This window comes from Rhinopithecus roxellana, chromosome 12 (assembly GCF_007565055.1).
Source record: "Rhinopithecus roxellana isolate Shanxi Qingling chromosome 12, ASM756505v1, whole genome shotgun sequence".
Lineage (NCBI taxonomy): Eukaryota > Metazoa > Chordata > Mammalia > Primates > Cercopithecidae > Rhinopithecus > Rhinopithecus roxellana.
The window spans coordinates 102,951,096-102,966,446 of record NC_044560.1 but is presented as its reverse complement, the minus strand read 5'-3'; the positions used below and the strand labels follow the sequence as shown (position 1 = coordinate 102,966,446).

The 15,351-nt window shown below is 42.4% G+C and overlaps 1 long non-coding RNA gene and 1 other non-coding gene across 3 annotated transcripts in view; one reads left to right on the top strand and one right to left on the bottom strand.

Annotated features, from left to right (window-relative positions):
- The window catches only part of LOC115892178, a 45,068-nt gene extending 31,269 nt beyond the window's left edge, over positions 1–13,799 (top strand). For both annotated transcript variants that reach the window (XR_004052060.1, XR_004052061.1), the window contains 2 exons: positions 8,265–8,769; positions 13,634–13,799. This is a non-coding gene — a long non-coding RNA (uncharacterized LOC115892178). The remainder of the gene's footprint in view (positions 1–8,264; positions 8,770–13,633) is intronic.
- Positions 10,246–10,348, bottom strand: LOC115892603. The gene has a single exon (XR_004052465.1). It is a non-coding gene; the product is annotated as a small nucleolar RNA U13 (small nucleolar RNA).
- Positions 13,800–15,351: the final 1,552 nt, after the last annotated feature.

Here is a 15,351-nt window from a genome sequence, read left to right as displayed (position 1 = left end):
ATTGTCACTCAGGACATTCCAACATGTTTTCCTGACATATCTGTACCGATTGTCATCTCTATAATTAAAACTATTTTAAAACTAAGTTCCCTTCCTTAGACTCTTTCCAATACTGCCAATCTCAAAAGAATCACTTGAAGCATGATTCAAATTTTAAAACATGTTAGGGCCAAGGAAGTGCCTCAAAGTCGGTGTGGCCTGCTTGGGCATGAGAGGTGGGGGCAGAGCATGTGTGAGCCCTGCCTGTGAGCAGTGTACCCTCATGGGCTCTGTGGTTCCAGCCTTTCTGCAGAGCTGAGTCTGACAGACAGCGCTACGCAGGAACTCCTTCTCACACTAGAACTTTGCCAAAAGATACTCATGGGCTGGAACTGCCAGAGCCACTTTTTGGCTTAGAACATCACACAATGTCCATATGGTCATTTGTACAATGGAATCTATGTTGTGGAACAGCCAAGATAAAAGAGGCAGATTCAGCAAGGGGAACTCTTACTCTGATTCATAAACACTTGGTGTTTAACGCAGAACCTCTCCTGGTCCAAACTCTACTCTCCTTTGACTCCCTGATCAAGTGACAGGCACTTGGCAGACATCCTCCTCTCTGTCCCACCAAACCACGAAGAACCTGTTCATCCCTGAATTTCTCCACATTCCCCAAACCTGGCCAAAGCCTTTGGGTCAGAACTTTCTCCTAATGCACCTGCTTTCTAGTTCCTCTGCTTCCCATTCCTTCCCTTGGTGCTAAGATCTTACTTAGATGCTGGCATGGGCTTCTTTTTGATTAAAACCAAAGGCCACCCTCACACCGCAGTGCCCTTCATCATCTCCCAACTCCCTGCCAGAGCAAGTCCGGCCTCTTGAGGGTGATTCCTGTCTTTGCAGCATCTGGCCTCAATCTGCTCCCCCAGACTCCCTCTTTGCTCCCCTCTACCAACACGCAGTGCCCTTTCTCACATGAGCATGGCCGTTTCTGAGCTCTGAGGAATGTAAGACCTATGAACACGTGAGCACAACCCCAGGTATTCCCAGCTACCAATAATTAAGCAGGTACTTTGTTAACCCCGACAACAGCTATAAGCAAAGCCCCAGTACACAGAAATTACAATTTCCTGTCTGTGTGGCAGATATGAGCGGCTGTTAAGGTGTGTGTTAATTATTGAAATGTGCCCTCTCTATTCTGAAAAACATTATTTTTCTTTTTTTAATTTAGTTTTTATTTCAATAGGTTTTTAGAGACTAAGTGGTATGTGGTTACATGAATAAGTTATTTAATGGTGATTTCTGAGATTTAGGTTCACCCATCACCCAAACAGTGTGCACTGTACCCAGTGTGTAGTCTTTTATCCCTCAACCACTTCTACCCTTTCTCCTGAGTCCCCAAAGTCCAATGTGTCGTTCTTATGCCTTTGTGTCCTCATGTCTTAGCTCCCACTTGTGAGAACATCAATGTTTGCTTTTCCTTTCCTGAGTTACTTCACTTAGAATAATAGTCTCCAATTCCATCTAGATTGCTGCAAATGCTATTATTTCATTCCTTTTTATGGCTGAGTAGTACTCCATGGTGTGTGTGTGTGTGTGTGTGTACATATGTATGTACATATATGTGTGTGTATGTGTGTGTGTGTGTGTGTGTATATATATATATATATACCACATTTTCTTTATCCACTTGTTGATTGACGGACATTTGGGTTGGTTCCATATATTTGCAATTGCAAATTATGCTCTGAACAGCATTTTCATGCAGACTGATGGGGTCCTGCTGGCTGCCCAAGCATGACATGCTTCACTTCTCATCTAAACTCAACTCCCCTTCCAGCTGACTTTCTGCACATTGGAGGCGCCACTAAGTATGCATGCCAGAAAGTGTGCTCCATGGAATGCCAGTTCAGCTGCAGGCTAAAGACTGTTTATTGAGTCCAAGCGTTATTCATTTTTCTCTCTTTGTAATAAGAGACTACTGGTTTGTTTTTCTCTAGGATTCCTAAAATCCTTAAATCAGTTTTTAAAGGCTGGGTAGGAGGGCATTAGAGTATGCAAACTTTCCCAAACTTTGCTGTTCTACAGCCTTCGCTGGTGATACCCAGGCAAACAAGGTCTGGAGCGGACCTCCAGCAAACTCCAGCAGACCTGCAGCAGAGGGGCCTGACTGTTAGAAGGAAAACTAACAAACACAAAGGAATAGCATCAGCATCAACAAAAAGGACATCCATTCATGGCCTCATCCAAAGGTCACCAACATCAGAGACCAGAGGTCGATAAATCCACAAAGATGGGGAGAAACCAGCACAAAAAGGCTAAAAATTCCAAAAGCCAGAAGGCCTCTTCTCCTCCAAAGGATCACAACTCCTCGCTGGCAAGGGAACAAAACTGGACGGAGAATGAGTTTGACGAATTGACAGAAGTAGGCTTCAGGAGGTGGGTAATAACAAACTCCTCCGAGCTAAAGGAGCATGTTCTAACCCAATGCAAGGAAGCTAAGAACCTTGAAAAAAGGTTAGAAGAACTGCTAACTAGAATAACCAGCTTAGATAAGAACATAAATGACCTGAAGCACCTGAAAAACACAGCACAAGAACTTCATGAAGCATACACAAGAATCAATAGCTAAATTGATCAAGTGGAAGAAAGGATATCAGAGATCGAAGATCAACTCAATGAAATAAAGTGAGAAGACAAGATTAGAGAAAAAAGAATGAAAAGAAAGAACAAGACCTTCAAGAAATATGGGACTATCTGAAAAGACCAAATCTACGTTTGATTGGTGTACCTGAAAGTGATGGGGAGATTGGAACCAAGTTGGAAAACACTCTTCAGGACATTAACCAGGAGAACTTCCCCAACCTAGCAAGACAGGCCAACATTCAAATTCAGGAAATATAGAGAACATCACAAAGATAGTCCTTGAGAAGAGCAGCCCCAAGACATCTAATCATCTTTCCCCACAAAGGGAAGCTCATCGGACTAACAGTGGATCTCTTGGCAGAAACCCTGCAAGCCAGAAGAGAGTGGGGGCCAATATTCAACATGCTTAAAGAAAACAATTTTCAACCCAGAATTTCATATCCAGCCAAACTAAGCTTCATAAGCAAAGGAGAAATAAAATCCTTCACAGACAAGCAAATGTTGAGAGATTTTGTCACCACGAGGCCTGCCTTACAAGGGCTCCTGAAGGAAGCACTAAACATGGAAAGGAACAACTGGCACCAGTCACTGCAAAAACATACCAAATTGTAAAGAACATTGACACTATGAAGACTGCATCAACTATCGGGCAAAACAACCAGCTAGCATCATAATGACAGGATCAAATTCACACATAACAATATTAACCTTAATGTAAATGGACTAAATGCCCCAATTAAAAGACACATACTGGCAAATTGGATAAACAGTCAAAACCCATCTGTGTGCTGTATTCAGGAGACCCATCTCATGTGCAAAGACACACATAGGCTCAAAATAAAGGGATGAAGGAATATTTACCAAGCAAATGGAAAGCAAAAAAAAAGCAGGAGTTGCGGTCCTAGTCTCTGATAAAACAGACTTTAAACCAACAAAGATCAAAAGAGACAAAGAAGGCCATTACATAGTGGTAAAGGGATCAATGCAACAAGAAGAGGTAACTATCCTAAATACATATGTACCCAATACAGGAGCACTCAGATTCATACAGCAAGTTCTTAGACACCTACAAAGAGACTTAGACTCCCACATAATAATAGTGGGAGACTTTAACACCTCACTGTCAATATTAGACAGATCAAAAAGACAGAAAATTAACAAGAATATTCAGGACTTGAACTCAGTTCTGGACTAAGTGAACCTAATAGACATCTACAGAACTTTCCACCTCAAATCAACAGAGTATACATTCTTCTCAGCACCACATCACACTTATTCTAAAATTGGTCACATAATTGGAAGGAAAACACGCCTCAATTTTTTCTTTAAAGCAGCATTCATGCTAGTTTCCTGCAGAGCTTATTTTGAAACACACCATCTTACAGTTTTCTGTTGTCATTCCTGTAGGCAGCTGCAGAATAAAACCGTGCTATCAAACGTCATTCCCACAACATTTACTTTTCTGTTCCTGGATCCATTTTTTCAAGTGGAACGTCTGGCCATTTGCTGTCTGTATTAATTTTCTGGGGCTGTCATAACGAAGTCCTGTAGTCTGGTTGGTTTAAACAATGGAAATTAATTTTCTCACGGTTTTGGAGATTGGGAGTTGCAGATAAAGATGTTGGCAGATTGGTTTCTTCTGAGGCTGCTTTTCTGGAATTGTAGATGGCCATCTCCTCCCTGTGGTCTTCTCCCTGTGTGTCCAAATTTTCTCTTCCTGTAAAGACACCATTCATAATGGATTAGGGTCCACCCTAGTAATGTCATTTCAGCTTACCTCTTTAAAGACACTGTCTCCCAATGCAGTCACATGTTGATATGAATTTTTGGGGGATAGTCCATAATGTTGCCAGAGCATTGCAGTGCTAAATAGGGGATATTGCAGGCAACATGAATAAATCACTAAGTTCAAAATTTCAGAATGCTGTAAGAAAATACATAATCAAAAATACATATATAATCTGGTTGGGTACAGGAGCTCAAGCCTGAAATCCCAGCACTTTGGGAGGCTGAGGCGGCTGGATCACCTGAGGTCAAGAGTTTGAGACCAGCCCGGCCAACACAGTGAAAGCCCGTCTCTACTAAAAATCCAAAAATTAGCCAGGCGTGGTGGCGGGTGCCTGTAATCCCAGCTACTCTGGAGACTGAGTGGGCAGAATCACTTGAACCCGGAAGGTGGAAGTTGCAGTGAGCTGAGATCACGCCACTGCACTCCAGCCTGGGCATACCAGGCTGAGTGAGACACCATAAAAAAAAATATATATATATATAATCAAAGTGTTCAATCATATTGGAAATTCCATTGGAAAAGTGGATTCCACAAAGAAAAGAATTTCCTGGCTTTGGTGGATGTGGCAGGAATAACATACATAGCAGTATGTTTCTATGGACCAGGGTTTCCAAAACCTAAATCAAAAACAGAAGGTAGTGGATTATTTACCTCATTATCTGAAATACACATCACCTAGTCCTCTTCCTTAGAATACACACGAATCATACTCACACATACACACACTCACATATCCCGCTGGAATTTAATTTTTGAAATTTCACGTACATTTTTCAAGGAACTCTGACATCTTTCATCTTGGCTGGTTTCTACTGCAATCCTATTAAACAAATACAGATAAGTTCATTATTTTCCATTGACAGATAAGACCACTCAAAGTCAAAAGAAATTAAGTGACCTTCCCACAAGATATTCCCCTCTTGGCTCTTTTAATAAATTTATTAAGATTCTTTGGGTAGCAAATAACATAAACCCAATTCATATTGGTTTAAGTAAACAGAGAAAAAATAAGCTTATGTAACTAAAGACCAAGGGTGGATCTTTTTGACCAAAAGGATAGTTAGGTCCAGGTTTGGAAAGGAAATCATTAGAAATTAGTCTCTCTCTGTGTCTTGGCTCTGATTTTCTTGATTTGTCTTCATTTTCAGCTAGCTTCTCGCCTCTTGGTGGCAAGATGGCCACCAGCGGCTTCAGAATTCTCTCTTCATCGGAGCAACCTCAATAGAAACCATGTCCTGCTCTCCAACATTAAACATACTTGGTTTTAGAGAAGAATTTGTAAGTGAAGGCTGTTTTTTGTTTGTTTGTTTTTTGTTTTTTCTCACAGGCTTTTTTGATGGATTAAGACTCTTTGTTGTTTAATGATGTAGTTGAATTTCTTTTTGTCTTCATTTGTCCATTCCACATCCATGGCAGACATCACCGGTCAGTCATGGAATATTTTCTTGCTGGTTTCTTTTTTCTTTTTTATTTTTTTGAGACAGAGTCTAGCTCTGTAGCCCAGGCTGGAGTGCAGTGGTGTGATCTCTGCTCACTACAACCTCTGTCTCCCGAGTTCAGGCGATTTTCCTGCCTCAGGCCTCAGCCTCCAAGTAGCTGGGATTACAGGCAGGTGCCACCATGCTTGGCTAATTTTTTATTATTAGTAGAGATGGAGTTTCACCATATTGGCCAGTCTGGTCTCAAACTCCTGACCTCAAGTGATCCACCCGCCTCAGCTTCCCAAAGTGCTGGGATTACAGGCATGAGACACCACGCCTGGCGTATTTGCTGTTTTCAGTCAGTAAGATCTGGTGTGTGAGTTGAAACCTTAGAATTCCTGCAATCAAGGATGCACATCCTGGTGTCATTTTCTTCATCATTTACTCTTGTTTTTTTTTCTTTTTGAAAATTCATCAATTACTTGAATGTTTTTTCCAGAAGCTTCTATGGCTGTCGATGATAAGTGTTTCCCCAATAAAACCTAAATGAACCAAGTAACAGTGAAGTGAATCACTGAAGCATAGCTGGACTCTTCTTTACCCTCTCCTTTGCCCCATCCTCTCCCCAGCAGACCAGGAGCTTACCCTTAAAATCTGGAAAACTCTGCAGAGCCATTTGGCCCAGTTCATACTGATCAAGAATAGGCATTCATGATAATCATGACTTTTCAAATTAGAGCCTGAGTATTTGCTGCTACCATATATTCAGCACAATCGCATTTGAAAGACTGCATCAACTGACCCAATTTGGGCATTTTAAAGGTAACACAAAGTGACGATATCACATTAACTAATAACTCTGCAGAAATTACAGAAATGTTTGCATTGCAGTGGGAAAGAAAAGCCAGACACCCTCTTTCCTCTGCCTTTCCACTCTCCATACCCCACACAGTGACAGATGGCAATGGTGAGTCTGTGAAACCTTTGGTCTCCGGTCCTGTCTTGCCCACAACCGGCATGTTGGTGGCTGTGGTGGGCTCTGAGCATGAGTGGCAACAAGACAGAGCCAGCAAGTACCCTACAGGCCATTGCGAGTTGCTGCTGAATTAATAGGCTGACAACCAGTAGTTGCAGGAAGATTTGAGTTTCATGAGACAGCTTTCTATGCCTAAGAGAGCTGTGGCATAAGGAAGCCTTTGACCTCCCCTAGTGTCTTGGCTGTTTAGGTCTAACACATTAAGAAACTATTTCTAAGAGTAAAATAAAGAAATCAAACTCAGCGGGGAACTGGTGAGAGCATCCTCTGTGTCTTGGGTGGGAGGGTCTTGGCCAGGGCTGCAAGAGGCCAGCTTTCAAGTGCTTGAAATCCTGGGTGAAAGGCAGGTGAGCACTGGGTCCACAGTAATGCAGGCGGCAGGGAGAGTTACAGGGGGTGTCAGCAGGAACACAAGGCAGGAGGCACAGGCAGGAGCACACGCAGTGGAAGTGCACAGGCAGGAGGCAACTCAGTGGAACTTGGTGCAGGGAACGAGGCTTCCTGCAGCCATGTCTTAAAAAGTGAGTAGGATTTGGACAGACCAGGGAGCTACACCGGGCAAGGTGATTGATGCCAGTGATGCCAAGGGACTTCCACTGGTGGTGTGTTCCCAGGTGAAGAAACCAGGCTTCATTTCTGTAGGCAGAAGGAGCCTACAGTGACTGATTGGAGGCACGGCTATGAGAAGAGCGTTTGTGAGGGCTCTGAGAACAGCACTTTCTATCCATCACTTAACTTCACCGCCTCTTCTAGACCAACGCATGTGCTAAGCTGTCATTTATTTACTCACAACTTCCACTGAACGCTCATCTGTGCCTGTGCTGTGCTCTGTCCATGAGGCGGGCACGTGGTCTTTCTGAGGTCATGTGGGTGTGAAGGACCTTTGGGGCTCACACACCTTGGACAGCTCCTGGCCCAGGGTATACACCTACAATTATGTGTTGAATAAATAAATGTCTCCATACCATGTCTTCAGATGATCAGTCAGACAATCAGACCCAATGCTTAAGGTTCTCTTTCTCATTTTGTTACTCACATGACAGATGGGTTCAATGGCTTGCTGGGTGACGTCCAGTGACCACAGCCAAGGCGGGTTTAACAAGGGGATTTGATGCCTTGCAGCAAGTAAGGAGGACATCGGGGATAGTTCCCAAGCAGTGCCTCCCAGAACAAAGGTGAAAGCCTAGCTTTTATTGCGCTGGTGAGCTGAGTCATCGAATGTGGAGATGGAGTAAAGCCCATCACTGATCATGTTCCATATACCTCACATGTATGGAAAATGGTGAATGAGCTCCTCCCTGGGCAGGGATTTTAGTACGCTAACAAGGGGAGTTCTCCAAAGTTCATCTCCAACTCAGGCATCTCTGGGTCAAACCCATTTTTGTTTTTCCAGGGCTGAGATTCTTCCTGGAACTTTTTGAAACAACACCACCGGCTGCAGTCATTACCAGTGGGAGCTTGTTCGCAGGGCATGCACAGAAACCTGTGGACCGTGGGTTAGGCTCTTGCAAGACTTCCCTGAAAGATCGGACCTGATCACCGACAACATTTGTCTGCATTTTCCCTTGACAAGAAAGTCCACTGCATGGTGAAGCTGGTTCTCCAAGGCAGACTAGATATAGAAAGGTTCCTGGAAGAGACAGCTTAGGAGCTGCAACTTGAAAGATACGTCAGAGATCTCATTGTGTTTGCCCTCTGTCCATCCATTCTCCCTTCTGCTGCTGCCAGCATCTCAATTTGCCTTGAAGAATCGTCCTTCTGTTGGTCTCAGACAATGTGGGTCTGGTGCCCAGCTCCTTCCTGTACACACCAGCCTGAGCAGTTGACAGCTGACTCAAGATGACAGCTGTGCCATCCCCGACCCTTGTGACCAGTTCAGGAGTGTGCATTTTAAATAGGTCAGTCTACTATGGAGCAATTCCACACATTTTTCTAGAACTGGGAAAAGGGAAATTCTCTTGTCTTAGGGACTGTGCAGTAAGGCTTCTGGGGCGGACTCCCCAAGAGTGTGGTCAAGTAGCAAAAGTAGAACCAGGAGATGGAGCGGGGCCAGGGTCTGATTAGAGCTGGGGAAAGGCTTTAGGTGGTTTGTCTGATGAGACAGTTTCTAAGTAATGAGGACAGTTCATAGGTAATGAGGAAGTATCCTCCAGCTAAGCTGTAGCCCCAAGCAAGCTATCTGGTTCCCAAAAGCATGGCAGACTAATACCTCCTTCCAGAGTGGTCCTGGGGAATACTAGACAGGATTCGCTGAAGAAAGTACCACACTGAGAGACTTCCATCCCAAAGGTGCAGTAACGGCAGATTTGGCAAAAATAATTGGAAAACAGTGTCATGGCATCTCAAATTATTCCACATCTCTCTATCTCTATCACCACCACAGGCATTCAGGCCATTGTTGCCTTGCCCTGAAAGTCTAAAAGAGTCCTCAGTTTTCATCCATATCCTCCTGTCTGCCATTCTCCACAGTGCATCCAGAATCATCTTTTTAAAATACACATTCTGTTAAGTCCCTTTCCTGCTTAAAATCCTCTGATGACTTCTCATTAAAATGAGAGTAAATCCAAATTCCTTACCAAGGCCTGTTTGGCCCTAAAAGACTTGTCCCAAATCTCCTCCTCTACCTCATCTCATGTGACTAAAATTCAGCTACCACGTGGCCTTTATTTTGTTTCCAAACACATCAAGCTCCTTCTCACCCTATGGCTTTGTTCTTATGGCCCCTGTCACCTGGAATATACTCTTTCATACTTTTCTCATAGCTGAATTCTCAACCTTCTGTCCCAGCTAAAATGTCACCTCCTCAAAGAGTTCTTCTCTTGCCACCTTATCTTCTCCACCTCAATCAGTTTTTAACTTAGGCAACCCTGATAAATTACTCATGACATTCAAACATGTATCTACAGAGGCTCTAAATAACTGAAAGTCAGCTACGCAAGGGCAGGGATCTTGTCCATCCTTGTCCACAGCAGTTTTTTGAGCTCCTGGAATGAGCGCCATGTTCCATATTCCGTTAGTATTTGTTAGATAAGTGGCTGGATGGATAAATGGTGATTGTCCAAGGCAATGTAGTTCCTAGATGCTGTGGCAAGCAGCCAACCTCAACCAGAAGCTGTTTAGGAAATTTTGAAATCAACGAATCTCCAGCTCTTAGAGCCACAGAGTCCTTGGCAAGAAACAGGTTTCTCAGCACAGACTACCACCAAGTATAGAAGCAGACAACTCAGATGAGAGCCAGCTTCTTCCATTGCAATGAGATTAAATCTGCTAGTAGGGTCAAGTGCAAGGCATCTTACTTTCTTCCATCTGCTTGCATTGAGATGATGACTAACTTTCAAATTGCCGTGTCGTGCAACCTGTCTTGTTCTACTTCACATGGGATAGGTCACATACTGGTGGTATGAGACAGTTTGAGGGAGGCACATCTCACACATGAGTATGAAGCCCAGTCATCACACTTATAAACTGTAGAGGGATCAACCTATTATATTTTGGAAGGAAGGGAATAATTTTGGGAATCAGTAAAAACCGAACATGTGCTTCAACTGTCTGTGGGCACTTGTTTTCCCCACTCTAAGAATGACCCATTCTGGAATAATCTGAATACATTTAGCTGTCCACTTCACCTGGTAGACACCAGAGAGCCGTGGAGTACAGACTCCTGACACAAGATGAAAGTGGTTCTGATCCTGAATTCCTTCCAGCAGTGACAGTTCCCGACATCATCAATCACTCAGACCCAGAGAGTGGGCAGAGAGCTTTGGGCTAAGGTCCTTGGCAGTCCTTTAGCTGATGAGTGTGTCTGTAGGCTTAGAGACTTTTTCTGTGTGTTTTTTTTTTTTTTTAATCAAAGTAGTACATTGAATGGTAAAAAAAATTCAAAAGGTAAAGGAATAGGTTATTATGAAAGCCAAGTTTAATGCACTTCCTCCATCTCATGTCTCAGAGATAATTTCTTCAGGTAGTTTCTCTCTTATTTCCTTTGTTTTTTACCTCCATTGTGTGAAATAATATGAATGTATATCTGTATTGATTTATTAAATTGAGGCCAGGCACAGTGACTTACACTTATAATCCCAGCCCTTTGGGAGGCTGGGGCTGGAGGACCGCTTGAAGCTAGGAGTTCAAGACCAGACTAGGCAATATAGCAAGTCCCTATCTCAAAATTTCCCAAAGGAAAGAAAATAGTTTTTAACATTGGCTAGGCAAGATGATATGCACCTGTAGTTCTAATGACTCAAGAGGCTGAGGCAGGAGGATTGCTTGAGCCTGGGAGGTTGAGGCTACAGTGAACTCTGATGACACTACTGTACTCTAGTCTGGGTGACAGTGAGACCCTGACTCTAAGAAAATAGAAAAAAATAAAAATAATTTAAAAGATTTGTTAAATTTGGACAATATCTATTGACTCTCTAAAATAAGAAATAAGGACTTAGCTCACCAGTACCTCTTCCTCTGTTTCTCTTCTTCATGTTTAATAGTTGTATTATTTTTAACTCTTCCATAGATTACATTGTCCCCAACATTTTATTATGACTCTTTTCAAACATACACAAAGTTCATAGAATTTCACAGCGAACACCCATATTCATACCACATAGATTATTTCATCAACATCTTACTCTACTTGCTTTATCGCACATCTGTTCATTTGTCTGTGCCTTTAACTGTCATCAGTCCATCTTATTTTTGATGTGTTTCGAAGTAAGTTGGAGACATCAGTGCACTCCACCTGTCAACACTTCAGCTTGCAATACTGATCCAGAGTTCAGGGTCAGCCATGCAGTCATCACCACAATCCAGTCTTAGAATATTCCACCACCCCACGCTGAGGCAGGGAAATTGCTTGAACCTGGGAAATGAAGACTGCAGTGAGCCGAGATCGCGCCACTGCACTCCAGCCTGGTGACAGAGCGAGACTCTGTCTCAAAACAAAACAAAACAAAACAAAACAAAAATTTCTGGTACCCATTTATAGTTGATACGACTCTCAGCCCAATCCTTTTCTTTCTTTATCTTTTTGAAATGAAATGTATATAAAATTCAATACATGGATCTTAAGTGTACTCTCAAATGAGTTTTGACAAATGCATATTCCTGTGTAGCCGAATAGGTGCTGAACATTACCACTGTCCCAGGGTTTTCTCCACGTCCCTACACTGTCCCCAGCACAGAGACAATGACTGTTCAGATTTGTTCCATGGTAGATTAGTTTTCCTTGTTCTATAACTGATACAGAAAGAATCTGTATAATAAATAATGTTTTATAAACAGCGTTTCTTTTCACTCAGCATAATGTTTTTTGAGATGGTTCATGCCACTGCCTATGTCAGTTGTCTCTCTGGTTGTTTATTGATGGCCTGTTTCCATGAGCTTTTGCTCATAAATAAAGCTGCTATAAACATACTTGTACAAGTATGTTATTTGCAGACATATGTTTTTATTTCTTGCAGATATGCACCTAGAAGCAGAAATGTTGTGTGTATTTAGCTTTATGAGAAACCACCAGAACATTTTTCCAAAGTGAATGTACCACTTATGTTCCCACTAATAATGCTTCAGAATTCTAGTTCCTCAATATCTTTGCTGATATTTCACTGTTCTGGTAGTTGTGTCTGATTATAGTTTGAATTTGCAGTTCCCTGATGACTAATGATGTTTAGTGTTTTTTTTGTGTTTATTGGCACTTGTGTTGTATGTGTGTGTGTGTGCATGTGTATGTATGAAGTGAAGTGTCTGCCTATTCCCAAGTCATAAGGTTATTCTATAATTTTCTTCTAGAAGTTTTACTTATTATATTTTTACAATATAATATTGAGATATAATTTGTACTCCAAAAATTGTAAGTGTGCATTTGAATGGTGCTGGTAATTTGTAGAGCTGTGCAACCATCACCACAATCTAGTTTTCAGAACATTCCCATCATCCTAGAAATGTTTTCCTACCCATTTAAAACCAGCATCACTCCCTTCTGAGCAGTAGCCAAACACCACTCTGCTTTCTGTCTCCATATATTTGCCTTTTCTAGACATTCCATCTACAGGAATTTACCCAGAAAATTAAAACACATATCTGCAAAAAGACATGTAAGTAAATATCCATAGCAGTATTATTCATAATGGCCAACAGCTTGAATTAATTTAACTTTAAATATAATTTAGCATTATTGCTTGCTCCAGGAGCTCCCTGCCCTCCACTTTCTGGATGAGAATCTCGGCACCTCTAACCTTTCTCTATCTTTTCCATGTACTTCAGCCTCCCCATCCAGGATCCACCCTCCATCAGCCATGTTTCTACTTTTACATCTGAAGGCTATTCATACTCAAATACTCTTTTTTTTTTTTTTTGGAGAAGGAGTCTCACACTGTCACCTAGGCTAGAGTGCAGTGGTGCCATCTCGGCTCCCTACAACCTCTGCCTCTGGGGTTCAAGCAATTCTCCTGCCTTAGCCTCCCGAGTAGCTGGGACTACAGGTGCACACCGCCATGCCTGGCAAATTTTTTGTATTTTAGTAGAGGTGAGTTTTCACTGTGTTGCCCAGGCTGGCCTAGAACTCTTGAGCTCAGGCAATCTGCCCTCCTCGGCCTCTCAAAGTGCTAGGATTATAGGCATAAGCCACCGCGCCCGGCCTTAATACATCTTTCCAGCTCAGTTAAGTCTCCCATTCTTTGCCCAACTGTGTTTCTATAATTGAAATCTAATAAACAATGTTTGTAATATTAAGGCTGTATGAGCACTCATTTATGCATTGAAAATCGCCAGGTGGTGCTCCAGCTGCTGAAGTTACCGTGACGAACAGACAGGAGGAGTCTTTGGGAGTGAGGGGTGAGATGCAGGCAAGAAGTGAAAAGACGAGGGGATCACGCAATGGTTTAAAGAAGTGTTGTGCTATGGAGAGTAAGGCTGCATCTCACTCTCCCTGGGTCCAGCTACCTCACTCCTGTACCACAATTGGCTGTTCCCAACACCAAGTTCAAATGGGCTTCCTTCTTCCTCTTTATTAATTCCTTAAAATTATGCTTCATTTGGTTTGTTTCATATTTGTACTTAAAGTCACAGATGTATTTTAACAGGGAATTAAAAACTTACAAAAAAATGAACAATAACAATAAAAAATCTCTATCCCATTCTTTTTTTTTTTTTCTAACAGCCTTGAACTCCTGGGCTCAGGAGATCCTCCTGTCTCAGCTTCCTGAGTAGCTGGGACCACAGGCATGCACCACCACACACTGCTAATTTTTTAATTTTTGTAGAGATTGAGTCCTCCTATGTTGCCCAGTCTTGCCTCAAACTCCTCGGCTTCACAAGGTGTTGGGATTACAGGCATAATCCACCATGCCCAGCCTCTTTTTAACTTTTCTAACATCTAAGGTTACTCATGAGAAATACTGCTTTTTCATTCCCACTCTTCATAGGTGAATTTATTTCTGTCTCTCAGAAAGCTTTTAAGCTGGTCTCCTTATCTTTCATGAGAACGTGTCCAGACATGGGACCTTGGTAGACCCTTTTTAACTTTTTTTTAGAGACAGAGTCTTGCTCTGCTGCCCAGCCTGGAGTGCAGTGGCACAATCCATAGCTCACTGCAACTTCCAGCTCCCAGGCTAAGTGATCCTCCTGCCTTCAATCTGAAAATCAAGTGTTTCAGCTCTAGAAAAGTCTTTTCTGATATCTATTTGATCATTTTCTCCCATCCATTGTCTCTTTTCTTCTGGGGTTTTCATTAGATATGGGATATTCTGCACAGTTTTCTCTCCCTATTTATTTATTTTTACTTTTTGATCTTTATTCCAGAAGATTCTTCCAACTTTACTTCCCATATTTTTCATTCCTTCTCATCATCTGTATTTGATTTACCAATTTCAGTTATTCTCTTTGTTTCATAGTTAATACATGTTTTGAATCTTGTTGAGTATATTAGGAATCATGTTCTCTTTTCTTTTAAATTCTTTCCTATTCCCTTAATTGACTATTTTCTCTGGGGTCATGTTTTCTATTTGTGCATTTTGATCCTTCCCTTCCTGCTTGCCAATTCTCCTCCTACAGTTGGTGACACCTGGGCGGCCCCGCACTTATACAGTGTCTGACTAGGAGCTCTGTGTAGGGTTGGGGAGAACGTTAGAGTCTAGTGTCAGGCCACTGTCCATCCCTCTCCTTGCCAGACTGAGGAGGGTGTCACTCTGGGCTGCCATTGTCCACCCCAAATGCCTTTGCATCCACCATGTATCTTTTCAATGTTTTTAGAGAAAAGCCATATTGGGCTTTGCTAGAAGCAAGCTGTCCTACTGAGTGTCCTCCTCTGGAGACCAGTGGGTGGGGATGGTGACCTGCTAGTGTACTGTTGCAGACTTCTAAGAATTCTCTTGATTCCAACCACTCCTGAAGGACCCTGAGCCCAGTCTTGTCTGGGATGCTGGAGGACAGACTGGCTTTCATCTCCTCTACAGTCCAGTCACTTTTCTAAAATGCAGCTTTCTCTGTCC